General features: G+C 30.8%; 1 long non-coding RNA gene across 3 annotated transcripts; it reads right to left on the bottom strand.

Annotated features, from left to right (window-relative positions):
• Positions 1-609: 609 nt before the first annotated feature.
• On the bottom strand, positions 610-3,410 carry LOC107861407. Of its 3 annotated transcripts, XR_007052538.1 has the most exons (3): positions 3,138-3,410; positions 1,852-2,976; positions 610-923 (listed from the first exon to the last, which is right to left on the bottom strand). It is a non-coding gene; the product is annotated as an uncharacterized LOC107861407 (long non-coding RNA). The 3 variants fall into 3 exon arrangements; XR_007052536.1 differs by having other exon boundaries at positions 1,852-3,410; XR_007052537.1 differs by having other exon boundaries at positions 610-1,443; positions 1,852-3,410.
• Positions 3,411-14,978: the final 11,568 nt, after the last annotated feature.

Consider the following 14,978-nt stretch of genomic DNA (forward strand, 5'->3'; position numbering starts at 1 on the left):
AATCATTATCAAAATAACTGTTTTATTTCATATTGCATTATTAATTTTGGCTGATACCCCATACAATTTATTGAGATCTCAGAATTTGAACCTCCTAAAATTAATCTACATTCAAATGCCATAGGTATTATGTTTTGCCTCGAACACAATAAATACAAAACTATCTTGTAGATATCGCTTCCCAAATCATATCTCAACTTTCTTTTAATCAAGAAAAAATGATTAATCGGTGAAAGACATAGATTTTCAAAAAATTATCTTTCTTATATAATTTGATCTAAAAGCGTTGCACGTCGAATAAAGAAAACTCATTTATTGACGATTGAAGTTTAATCAAAACAAAAGTCATAGTAGCAATGACTTGTACTAAAAACAACTATGAGAAAAGCAACACCCAATAACTAATAAGGAAATTAAAATGAAACATAAAAAAGTGTAAACAAATATGCAAATTATATAAACTATATAGATGTAAGATGTAACTTAAGTAGTAATCCAAGTAAACACGGCTTACTATTTCATATAGAATAACATTATCGAATCTCCAAAAATTAAGAAAACCAACTATAGAAGAACAAATAGATGCAAACAAAATGTATCATAAATAAATTTAAACTATGAAAATGGCTGCATTTTAAAGATTTAAAAATGTTCCGACATAATAGTAGTGCTTCATGATTTTAATTATAGATTTAGTCTTATCAATCAAAATTATTTGGCCTATGCTTTCTTCAAGGATCATTCGATCAAGAAGATCTTTAACTCTAACCCCAACCGGTTGTTTACAGTCCCTATACTTCATGTACTTCTCAGCTATTGCAATCTTGTTGCTGCAGCTCCACCGTTTTCTGAGTTCCAACCCCAAAACTCAACTTTTTTCAGCCATACTCAACTTTTTTCAGCCATTCTTGACCTCCTCAACACTATAAAGACATAAAAGATGTGATTCTTTTAAAATGAGCTTGGAATTTGATTAAACACCCACAAGAACACAGAGGGAGGGTTGGAGAAATGCTCAATCTTGAAGGTGTTAGTGAAAAAAAAAAAAAACAGTGGCAAAGTAGCATAGATGGTGCTAGCAATATGCGATTCACCAATTTCAGTGTCGCTGACAGGCATCTTTTCCACTTTGAAAAAGTCATAGAATGCAACAATTACTTCTTCAGGATGTTTAGCACAATACTGCATATGCTTCATAAACTTAGGAATATGCTTAAGAGAGTACTGTAATTAAATGACTTAATAGAAAATTCTGCCTTCTGCCCTTACATAATATTACAGTAAATTTTAATATTAAATAACTTGAATTCCTTGTTCAGGTTATTTGGACGAGTTGTTACAATGTTTTCATCCCTATAGTTTGACCCAAAATCATCTTAACACGCTCCAAAAAGACTATTGCAAATAGTCTTCCAACTGACTCATCAACAACCACATAGTAAGCTGTAAATTGAATGATAGCATTAGTATAGGCAAGTCTATTAATCAGTAACTGTGCAAAATTGATATATATGTAATAGTGCAAGAAAGCAAGAACTATTCACATGAATGAGTCTAATCGGAACAACGTTTTCCTCAAAAGAGGAGCAGTTATTTCAATTTGATGGCAAGGCCCATACCAAGGCTTTCAAAGATGGGCTCGTCGGTAGATCATTGATTACATAAACAGCTAAGAATACTTGAGCCAGAAAACAAATACAGATACTCAAAATTAGGTGACCTAAGAAATACAATACTACGTATTTGAGAACTCCTTCAATTACGACAAAAAAGGATAAGTAGGTAAGTTGTAACCATCTTCAAAACTGTAATGTATTAAGAGAAAAGGGAGTATTGAAGAAGAATCAGTACCTTCTTACAACAACCTTTGAAGTTAAGTAAGCATGATCAATTTTCTGACGAGTAGTTACAACGTTTTCATCCCATAGTTTGACCCAAAATCATCTTAACACGCTCCAAAAAAACTATTGCAAATTGTCTTCCAACTGACTCATCAACAACCACATAGTAAGTTGTAAATTGAATAATAGGATTAGCATAGGCAAGTCTATTAATCAGCAACTGTGCAAAATTGATATATATGTAATAGTGCAAGAGAGCAGGAACCTATTCACATGAATGAGACTAATCGGAACAACGTTTTCCTCAAAAGAGGGCAGTTATTTCAATTTGATGGCAAGGCCCATACCAAGGCTTTCAAAGATGGGCTCATCAGTAGATCATTGATTACATAAACAGCTAAGAATACTTGAGCCAGAAAACAAATACAGATACTCAAAATTAGGTGACCTAAGAAATGCAATACTGCGTATTTGAGAACTCCTTCAATTATGACAAAAAAGGATAAGTAGGTAAGTTGTAACCATCTTCAAAACTGTAATGTATTAAGAGAAAAGGGAGTATTGGCGCAGAATCAGTACCTTCCTACAACAACCTTTGAAGTTTAGTAAGCATGATCAATTTTCTGTTGTAATGCCTCCGACTTTAATTACCTATTCGATTTTTGTGGCATAATTAAACAAAACTTATCTGCGTATTCTTCAACATGTACAATAATAAAGTTTTCATATCTATTACTATATAATAAGTTCGATTTTTTTAGGCATCATTAAACAATACTTATCTGCTTCTTCTTCAATAGGTAAAATAATAAAGTTTTCGTATCTATTACTATATAGTAAGTTCAACCGACAAAATAAGAGAAAGAATCTACCTTCAAACTGCAGCAATATACTTGTTTTATACTGGAAGACTTCTTATTTTAAATCAATCTGTAGATTCCTCCCTCAATTAGTAACATACTACTCAAAGAATGAGTCAAAGCTTTGAACCGTCCTGATACACAGAATGAGTCAAAGAATTTTTCCACATATTTCACCGAAGGATTGCAGTTCCACTTGTGAGAAATCAAACACACAGAGTATGACTTTGAAATCCAATGACACAACCAACCATTCACAATGTAGAAATGATTCTCTGAGAAAAATAATTTAACAGACAAAAAATAACCAACAACATTGATGAATCATAATATCAAAGTCAATATTATAAAGTACAACAACGCATGCCTATAGACAACAATTTCTAACTTAGAAAGTATATAATCCACACAAAGAGAAAAATTCAAACATAAGTACCTGAATAATAGAATAACTGCGACGATTAAGGCGATCTTTGTCAAATTCAAACGTCTGGTTAATGCAAAGATAAGTGTTTTCCATGGCATTTTTTGAATCGTGATATTGCTGATGAACTCTTCCTGATGAACTCTGACAATTTTTTTAAGAAGACGTCAGTATTTGGAGAATGTTGAAAGAGATTTGCACAATTGAATTATTTTACCCTATATAAGGAGTTATATGGAAATAGGACAGGTTTTGGATGATGGGATATAATAGGGGAAGTTATGGATAAAATGGAAGAGTAGTTGTGTCTAACACGTATGTTAAACTGCTGACTATATATTGTGATATTTTTTTTAAAAAAAAAAAGAAAGTTAAAAATGTTTTTTTTTTTATAAAAAAATAAGTAACCCAATATTGAGGGAAATGTGCATCTGCTGAAATGCTGTCATGTTATCCAATATTTGATTTTGAACTTTAAATAAATACGGGATATACTACCTATGAGAAAGCTATGGCAGTTTTTAAAATTAAAAAATATTTTTAAAAGTATAAGTAATATGTCATAACTAACCTAACTAATTCCTTGTATAGTGTAAAGGGTAGCAATTATAACCAACTAATATATCAAATTTGAGATAAAAAATTAAAATTTGTAAATTAACTGATAATTTGAATTTGAAATTTTAAAAACAACAAATGAATATAAAATTTAAGTAACTGAAAGTTTGAATTCAAAATTTTTAAACCAACTGATTTAACAGCTATTTCCTAACTAATTAACTAAACTGACATGTGTCAATATGTAATGCTTCCAAGTGGCTTAATGGAGAGGCTTTGTCCTCTCCTTTTAATAATAAAATATAGATGTTTTATGTCGAAATATTAAAAATCAGTTGAATCCTGTAAATAGCCTTCATGGACATCTGCCTGCATATTCACTGTTCCCTTCTTGTTTACATCATTACAGGAAGAGAGTGATTGAGAGCAATACTGTTTAGGATTAATTAGTACGTAGAAATCAATGTTAATATATAGGTAATAGGTTAATTAGTTTAATACTAGTATAATTTATTATTGAGATATAGAATTTTAATACAGATAGTCGTCGCAGTGCTATAAAAACAACATGTGCACGCGAGTCGATCAGCTGAAAAGAGAAATCACGAAGAATAATATTTTAACGCTCTATATTATAAAAAATAAAAATAAAAATAAAAAAAATAAATGTATCTCAAAATTGCAACATAAAATCAACCAAAAAACAGAAAAGGGGCCTCTCAATATTCTCAGAATTTCATTTTATTTATGCAAGAAAAGAACAATAGAGAGCTACTAATTAAGTAAAAGCATATCACAAGTGTCAAGTGAAACAAGAAAGTCACAGCAAGATTTCAACTTCCTTAGAAATAGTGATTTACGTAAGCCATTGAAGTGAATAATGAATAGGTATCCAATTTTTAGATTCTTCATTTCGTCCATCATGCATCAATAGTTCCACTAATTAAATGTAATTAAGAAATGGATCCTCATTGATTCATGATCCGACACGAATAGCTAAATAAATGCTTTTATTTATATACAGAGAGAGAGAGATCTTTAACAACGGCAAAATGAAATATGTAACATCTCTTAGTGAAGTTGGAGAATGTCTATTGAACATTTAACGACTTTTTTAATTACAGCACTACGGGGCCGTTTGGTTAGGAAAGAGTTATTTCGGGATAATAATTATGAGATTAGTTATCTCATCATTATGTATATGAATAACTTATTTCTATCATTATGGTGTAAATGATGGAATTAATTATCTTGGTACTAACTAATACCCTACAGTGTCAACACTAAACATGGGATAAAATAATTCATCATTTTATCCTGAAACTATTTATTCTTTATACCTCACATAAAATGACCCCTATGTATATTTATTTACTACTAATAAATAAAACCTCTATATCTCTCTGTTTAAAAAAGAATGACCTACTTTCCTTTTTACTTTGTTTCAAAAAAGAATGACCCCTTTTTCTTTTTATCAATTTTTTAATTTTAACTTTCCACATGACATGTTTTAAACCACAAGATTGAAGGGCATTTTGATACATTTAATATATCTATAATTTAAGACTATAAGATTCGAAAGTTTTCTTTATTTTCTTAAACTCCGTATCAAGTCAAATTAGATTATTATATTTTAAACGGAAAAAGTATTATGTTGGGAAGAAGTATTATGATTATGTCAAAACAAATCGAAAGCACATAGTATACACGAATCTGGAAGCTGCTCTTTTTGGAAGGTCTTGATTTGCAACCAGTGTTAATAATTGTTTGTTTGGCTACAAAATTGGGTCAGCACAAATCTTACCAATATTATATCTTTATTTTTATAAGCAAAAATATTGAAATATAAAACATAAGAAATATTTATGGGATCATATTTTATATTTAAATTCTAAAGATTTGACTGAATCTATCAGTCCAGCGAAATCATGGCTATTTAAAATAAATTGCATGAGTGTCCCAACTCCCACATAATTATTTGGACAGATTCCATTTAACTTATCAACCACTTTCCTCCTTTAATTTCTGCATAAAAATGACAAACATTCTTGATAGATATTTTTTTGCTTCTCATCCACCTTCCTCTAGTGTTTTGGTTAACCTACAGCTAATTCTTGTCTTTTCTTTGAAGGAATAAAATCTACTGTATCAGTCGATAAATCCAAATATTGCAAGTGCATTTATTATTTTTCTTTACAATTACTTCCTCTCTCCTGTTTTATCCTTTTCAAATTTCTTAATTTGATGTCTCATTTTACTTGTTCTATTTTACTTATCAAGACAAGATATTTTTTTTTTCCCATTATACCCTTAGTGTAATTGATTACTGCTTGTTGTTAGCATTCTTGAAAAATATTACAAAGAGAAGTACCATTAAAAATATAAATGGTACTTTGGTATTAGTCATCAATCGATATTGGAATTAACAATAAGACACAATTAAGAGGGACAAAATGGTAAAATTACATTACCAATTATTGTTTTCTTATAGTTGTGTCATCCCAATTTGAAACGGGTAAAATGGGACGGAGGGAGTATAAAAGTGTGCAAGTTGTAAAAATTAGAACATGTATTTATTTATGCTGATTAGTGTGTTACTTCGCATTTGTTGGTTTAAAATCAGTGGCCTGTCTCTAATTGCTTCGTGAGTTTACCCCACAATTGCTATTTATGAATATTATGATATAGTTGAAAATTACAAGATAGTTATAAATGTTTAGTTCTACTTTATTTCAACAATTAATATTCCTAGCTCATAATGTTTGAAAATTGTAAATAAAAAGTAACAATACCAAAAAGAAGAAAGATAACCAAGTGACTGTTTAAGTTTGGCATGTAAGGATGGTTTGGTAGAGTGTGTAAGAATATTGTTGAATATGGTGTATTAATAATGATTGCATTAGTAATGCTGGTATTAGTTATACTAGCATTATTTGCTATGCAGTGTTTGATTTAATGTATTAAAAAGAGTATATCTTATATAATTTCTATTAAAAAATATTTATTTACAAAAATATCTTTTATATTCTTTAACCTTGTACACTTCTTATTGAAAACTTCTCTTTCTTTCCCCCCAAAATGGATGTAAATAATTGTTGCCTATTAGCATTGCTTCAAGTTTCTCGAGGAAAATTTCCATCGTAATGTTTTCCATGGATTAGAGCCAGCTTTTGCGTTACAACATGTTTTTTAAAAAGAAAAAAAAATGTTCCTAGATGCTCCCAGATATCAAGTTTGTGTTTAAATTTGAAAATAGGAACAAGGCAATAGTATGGGGAGTTGAACTCTTCACCAAGCACACAGATAAGATCGCTTCTGAGTTGAATTTTGCCATCTCAAATACCTGTGTTGTTGCATCGATAAAGACAGAGAAGGAACTGAAAAATATTTTAAAAGGATTGGAGGGGTAGTTACGTCATTAATCAAGCTAATACATGCATTGAATTCATTTGTATTACTAATACATAGGAAAGGAGTGTCATTAGTAATGCACTCCACAATATACGTGTATAACTAATATTTGCATTAGTTATACATAGGATAAAAAATAACCAAACAATGTACTAATAATACACATTAAACTAATGCATGCATTAGTTGCATTAGTTTTCTAATGCACTCTACCAAACGACCCCTAATTGTGTTACATGTGCAAGAGGATGCGCAAAAAATTTGAGTTAGGTTTATTTCACTAGAAAGTTACTTCATCTATCTTGTATTAATTGTCAACATTATTAAACATACTATATATTTAAATATAGTAGTATTTGTTAATTTACAAAATAAAGTTAAGAATCAATTAAAAAAAACTACTGCTTTTTATTTATAATTTCTTGAAAACCTGTCAAAAGCAAATGTTAGTAGTGCTGGTTTAAAACGAAGTACATGTGAGCATGATATAATGTATTCCTTGTAAGTTGTGATGATTTTATAAAATTCCTAATTTTAGTCATAGCACGACAGGGTAGACCATGTCAACACCTTATCTAACGCCAACTTTTATCTCGCCTTATTTTGTTTCTTTCTTCAATTAGATGACATCTTTTTTATCCATTTTACACTTTTTAATGACTATGTTCGTATACATTGTGTGGTCTTTCTTCAGACATATTTTTTTAATTTCATTTTACATTTTTCTTACTTGTATAAATTGTGTGCGCTTCGATTATTAAATTGATATATATATATATATATATATATATATATATATATATATTAAATTATTATATTCATCAAATAAATGAAAATGCTCCTTTTTATCTTCTTTTTGAACTGAGTTTTGGCCAATGATTTTGACTTTTCGTTGTGTGTTTGGTAAATTGATCCTACCCAGTTATTCTTGCATGGTATCCCTGATTTTTATACTACTACTAGTTATTCTTTTTATTATTTGAAAAATATGCTTACCTTATGGAATGGGTATAAGATATTTCTGGCAAAATCACCCTCGTCAGTAGTACCTCAAACATTTCTAATTACGACATGTTAATTTACATACTTTCTTTCTTTTTTTCAAAATACTTTATCTCAATTTTCTTTAAGAGTGAAATGATAGAAATTTCGATGACTATTTTAAGAAATATTATTTTGTCATATTAAAATGGTAATTTGATGTATTAAAATTTTATTATGCGTCTATATTTAGGGAATTAAAAGTCAAATTACGAGCGAGGTCTATGGCGTGCAATCTTACCTTATATATTTGTAAGAGGCGGTTTTTATGGCTTGAATTCGTGGACTCTTGCTCACACAATGTCAACTTTACCGGTTACTTCAAAACTCCTCTTTTATTTTTTCATCATATATGAGAAATTCGCAATTTATTTTATTTTTCGTATAGTTTTTGAATATTTATAGACGTTAATTTTAAAATATTAAATTAACATAATTCAAAGTAAAATTAATTAACTATGGTGAAGCGAAATGCGAGTGGATATTATTTAAAATGGATGGTTTAATTCAAATCCAGTACATAATTAAGAGCATTAAATACATTTTACAAAAAAAAAATTCATGCATTGACTTGAGGAGTTTGCATTCAATGCTTAAATCTAAGTTCTCGCATAAATCCCAATTAGTTTTTCTTTATCTAAATTAAGCTGAAAATCCATCACAGTACCTTGCCAAAATAGGAGAACGCTAAAAGCTTAAGGTCAAAACCTGCATTAATTAATTATGAGTCAACAATACTTCCATATTTTAAGATAACGATCGTTAATAAAATTTTAAACTTTTCATGAGGTAACTTACAAAACCAATAAACAACTTTTCTAAAATAAAAAATGGACGAAGTAAATGATGATGAAAGATAGAAACTTAATGCATGGAGTAGCAGTTGCTTCAATATGTCACATCGACAGGATCAGTTGTTCAAAGAAACAAGTTGAATTTTTTTTATTATTATTTTACCCGGGGTAATTGTAAAATTGTCTCCATGTGATCTATAGCTCACACGTTCTAGCAGCGAAAACAGTTACTAGTGCTTGTATTAGATTAAATTATCTAGATTACACCTCTTAAGATATAATCCTTCCCGAACCTTGCTAAGGTGAAATATTTTGTACATCCAACTATTTTTTTTACAGCTATGATTTCCTGTCTAAATAATGTAAAATGATAGTTTTAATAAAAATTAGCCTGCTACAGAGTAATTAACAGCGTTAGCATACAAATTGCAAATATAAGAGTATTTGTGGAATCTAATGCTAACTCTTAATTTTCTAATTTAAATTATCTTTCTAATGATTCACGGAGCATAATTTAATTGAAAGGTCAAATTCAGATTCCCTACTGCAATTTGTAACCAAAGCCAGAGCATATTTATCTATCTCTATATATTAGAGTATCTAAATTCAATTATTAAGAGACTAGAAGAAATAACTAATTTGCTTTTAGTATTACAATTAACTACTAATTATAAATTAAATTTTGTTTGTAGAAATCAATTTAGAAAAATTTGCTCATTTTCATTTTTTATTTTTTTTTTGTAAAGTGGCCTATATATTTGTTTTAGTTTGTTATTTAAAGTAGCCTATATGTTGAGTTGAATGTCCAAGTTATTTCACGTAGTCAACTTTGGTAGGTCCCTTTTTAACACTTAAAGTTTGCATTAGAATTTACATGTGAATCTAACGACCGCATTTGTTAACACATCAAACAAAAATTATAAAGAACTTTAAATTATATTGCACTCACTATTTTAAGATTTTAAAATGTCTCACAAAACTACTAGGCAATAATTACAGATTAGTTTCCAAAGTGTCTTCTTTCAATTAAATCAATCTTTGGACCAAAAATCCCATAGAGTATTACGTGGGTATTTAAATTAATTTACTTCCTAATACTCATTCCTTTCAAATTAGTAGTCTTATTTAGGTTTTTGAGAGTCAGATTGTGTACATGTTGATTAATATTTTTTAACGCCTTTTTTCAAAAAATCAAATTAAAATGAGAAAACTTGCATTGTGTAAGTACCTTTTGTATATTTTTTAAATCTCAAATTTATCTAATTTAATTTATTTTGAAAATAATCAAAATTTAACTAAAAAAATAAAACCTGAAAACTAATTTAGGCCGAAGGAGTACTAATCATATGGAACCAATTTCGGTCCCAAAATTAACCATATTTATCAAAGTCCAAATACAAGGACGATTGGCAAATTGGCTGCCTTTCCGCGTCCAATTTGTGTTTTGTCAATGATTCCCTTTTCTTCTTTCTTTTTAATATCCAATTTTATTAATTTCCATTTTGTTTTAGTTGGTCTATATACTAAAAATAGTTGTTTCAATTTATTTATTTAACTTACGAAATTAAAAAAAAATTATGTATCTTTTCATTTCTACCCTTACTATTAAATAACTAAATAAAATAATAATAATAATAGTCAAATTTGGAGTTACAAAACATCATTAACAAGATTAATTTAGTAAAATTCATCCTTAATAAAAAAATTTAAAAAATATGTCAAGTCAATAAAGGTCAAGTAAAACGATGTGGTGAAACTATTTGAATCCTATCTATTTACTTACTAAGCATAAGATAATAAGCTAAAAATACATTGATGAGAAGGCGGCATGTCGAATCTCAGATGACAGAATAAGGCGGTCAAAATTGACGAGTAGTATCCTGCTAATTTAATTTCCTTTTTTAGATTGTTAATATGGATCACGTTCACCTGAACTGTACGGAGTTAATGATTTGATGTCATTCAAATCTGATAAATTACGATTCAAATAGTGACAACAAGCTATCAAATTATCCTTTTCGAAAGCATGACGTTCCACGATCGAAATTAAAACTCATGCATTGTGACATAAATTATGAGCGTTCGCCGCTCTAGTATTTCTTAAAAAATATATGTTCCCACGTTTTAATTAAGTCATTGCCTATTCGGAGATGGTATAATTTTGGGTAGAGAGACATATAACAGAGTTAACGATGCACATTAGAGGTTTGGAGACACACTCTCAAGTCTAAAGAGTTCATGTTGACCATGACTGGGCTCACTTGTTTGCAGGAGGTCTGAATCTGAATGATTCAGATTTCAGACCATTAAGTGCATTTGTTTTTTATTAAGATTTTAGCTCTTAATATGTCTGAATAGGTCTTAATCATTCAAATTTAGAATCAAGTCTTAATAGGTCTGAAAAGGTATTCTGGTGTTGGATTATATTCACCGTCATTCTATTCATAATCATCAGTTACCACCTTTGTCACCGCCATCATTGTCAACCACCACCCACCTCCACTATCACAACCACCATCGACAATAAATATCGCTACCAACCACTATTATCAACCGCTACAACGCCTACTACCTCTATTGTTCTAATTATATTTATCACCACCACTGTCGTCAATAGAACCACCATCATCAACCACTATCGGTCAATCCCTACTATCGACCAACTCATCTATCACAACTAGCATCACCGCTAACTACTACTAATACATCACAATCTCCACACATTCTTCAGTGGCCACCACCATTGTCACTAGTAACGCCATCTCTACCATCACTTCAATCACTATCTTCGCTATAGTTTATCTCTACTAACAACCATCTCCACCATCACAATTAACAACATCTCCAACTAGCACCAACACATCATCAACCATCATGCATTCATTTTTTAGCCATCACAATCAACACCTCCAACTACTAACATCAAGCAACGTCACATCATAACCACCACCACCACCATCATAACACTCACTACAATACTAACCATCACAACTATCACTACTGACATTACTAATCACTACCATCAATCATTGTCACTGCAACCACTATTATAAACCATCTCCACTATCACTAACAAACATAAATATATTTTTTTCAATCAAATAATAACTTTGTTGTATTAAATTACATACTTTTCTGATATATAATTAATTTTTGTTTGAATTGTATTTTTATTTTATTATATATACAAATAATTTTTTTTGCACATTCAGATGTTGAAAAAAAAACAGTCTTAATCATTTAGTTTTTAGATCTAGAGACAACATCTTAATCATTCAGATGTACATTTAGATTTAGACGTCTGAATCTTAAAAAAAAAATGCAGCCTAAGATAAAATATTCACAGTGCAAGATTAGTAAGATAGTTCACGCGACAAATGTGAAAAATAATGATTGATACACAAGTCATCTCCAAGAAAGAAAGTTTTAAATAATTGGGTTAATAGTCCAAGAAAATAAAGAGATTAAAGATGAGGTTACATATTGTATTAGAGCGGGGTGGATGAAATAGAAGCTCACATTCAGTGGCATGTGTGAAAAAATGTGTCACCAAAATTTAAAGATAAATTTTACAAAGTGATTGTCAGGTCGACCATCTATCTTGTATGAGGCGGAGTAACCGATCAAAAACTCATACATCCAAAAGTCGAAATTAATAAAAGTAAGGATCATGTTGAGATGTGATACAATATCGATAAGGAAGATATGAAAACATACACCAAAATAGTCAACGATTTGAAGAATCGAGGATCCCCTTTGATGAACTCTCTTGGATTCACAAGAAGAACAAGAAAGAAAATGATATCAAGAGTAAAACACACTAAAAACAACAACAACACTTGATGAACAAGATGCAATAACAACAACACACGGTTACGAGACAAGAACACAAATGAATTACATTAAATATAGACAAACGATTACAAGAAAGTAAAGATAGATAGATAGACAAATGAAGATGTAATATTAACAATCCAAAAACTTATTCCACTTTTGAACCTTTAATATCACACACAACCTAAACCTATCTCTTACGTGACCTCAAGGAAACCGGAATACCCAAGCAATCTCCGTTTCTAAGCAAATCATCAACACAAGGATTCCACCTTGAAAGGGGCTCTCAAAAGAGGCTACAAATTTGTCATTAAAAATCTTCCCTTAAAATGAAGGCAAACTAGCTATTTATAGGCCATGAGTCTTTATTACACAATGGACCCAAAAGTGACCCTAAAAGCTATTGGGCCCAAAAGTGACCCAAAGCCCAAAATAATGTCATGGGCGTCCATGCTCTCTCGAAACCCACGCTATCTTCTAAACACGTCGTGGCTCAATGCTCCCGTAGATAACATCATCAAATGTAGCTTCTCCCGCGCTTCAAGCTATAATCCACACACGTATTTGTTCCCCTAAAACAACCAAATCTTGGATCCATAGATGTGATCCTTGAAGCATCGATCCCAAAGGAGTGGAGCCCATTGATCTTGTATCATCCTCCCATTCTTGAAGAGGATTCGTCCTCGAATCCAACTCCTTTATCAACTTGTCGTTGCACCTTTCAAGTTTGGAATTATTTGGTAAGAACTCTGTTAGGATTTCAAGCTCATTTTCATATGGCATTCTTCTTGCATCCTCCTTTGATATTATTTGTTTAAGAACCTGCACAAATGAAGGAGTGATGCTAGGTAAAATACTAGCATCTTGGTTAGCGAGTAACAAAGGTTCCATGTTAGAATTGGTCTTCTCAATTTGGATTTGGGTTGGATGAACAATGTCGTTGGGAACTTGGTTTGTGGTGGGAACATGTTCTTGAAGTGGAATCGGATGTGGTCTTTGGTAATGAGGTGTTTGTTGGTGGAATTGTGGTGGTTAGGGTACATTTGGTGGGGTTTGGGTAGTAAGACATGTCACCTTTTCCATGTTTCCTTCCAAACGTGACCCATCCTTCTTCCAACTATTCAATTCTTGTCGCCAATCTATGAGAGCTTTCATTATCGCCTCTTTTGAGATAGGTTGGATCTCATCTCCCAAAGCCATGGTACTTATAAATTAGGCACTCAACATAACTTTTTCTTCAATTTTGAGGATCAAACACCGCCTTTCGAAAAGAATTCAAGATGAAGGTTTGAATCTTCTCAAGAATACTCAAGAACACCAAGAACTTCAAAAATCTCTAACTCTTAAACCGATGATCAGAATGCGATGAAATTTTGAACCACGCCTATTTTCAACCTTCTAAACACATTCCAAGCATCAATTTTTTTTCATTTTCTCAACCAAAATTTTCAGATCTTGAACCCACCTCTTTCTTCAAGTTTAAGCTCACATCAAGGGTAAAACACTCAAATCAACTCCGATTTGGCTCAAATTCGAACCCTAAACTCCTATAGTGTTAGAGAACAAGAACCTAATACTAAAAATACAAGAAAACAACAAAATCAAAGACTCAAATTTTGACATAGGGTTAAAAACGGGCATAGTACTTTTTTTTTTTTTAATTTTCAATTTTGGCTCTTTTTTTTTTGCAATTTTCAAGATAACAAACCCAAGATTGACTTCGTAGGAACAAAATAAAGCTCGGCTTTGATACCAAATGATACAAGATCGACAAGGAAGACACGAAAACATACACCAAAATAGTCAACGATTTGAAGAATCGAGGAACCCCTTTGATGACCTCTCTCGGATTCACAAGAAGAAAAAGAAAGGAAATGATATCAAGATTAAAACACACTAAAAATAACAACAACACTTGATGAACAAGATGGACTAACAACAACACACGGTTACAAGACCAGAACACAAATGGATTACATTAAATATAGACAAACGATTACAAGAAAGTAAAGATAGATAGATAGACAAATGAAGATGTAATATTAACAATCCAAAAGCTTATTCCACTTTTGGACCTTTAATATCACACACAACCTAAACCTATCTCTTACGTGTCCTCAAGGGAACCGGAATACCCAGGCAATCTTCGTTTCTAAGCAAATCATCAACACAAGGATTCCACCTTGCCCAAGGATTCCACCTTGAAAAAGGTTCT

This window comes from Capsicum annuum, chromosome 2 (genome assembly GCF_002878395.1).
Source record: "Capsicum annuum cultivar UCD-10X-F1 chromosome 2, UCD10Xv1.1, whole genome shotgun sequence".
NCBI lineage: Eukaryota > Viridiplantae > Streptophyta > Magnoliopsida > Solanales > Solanaceae > Capsicum > Capsicum annuum.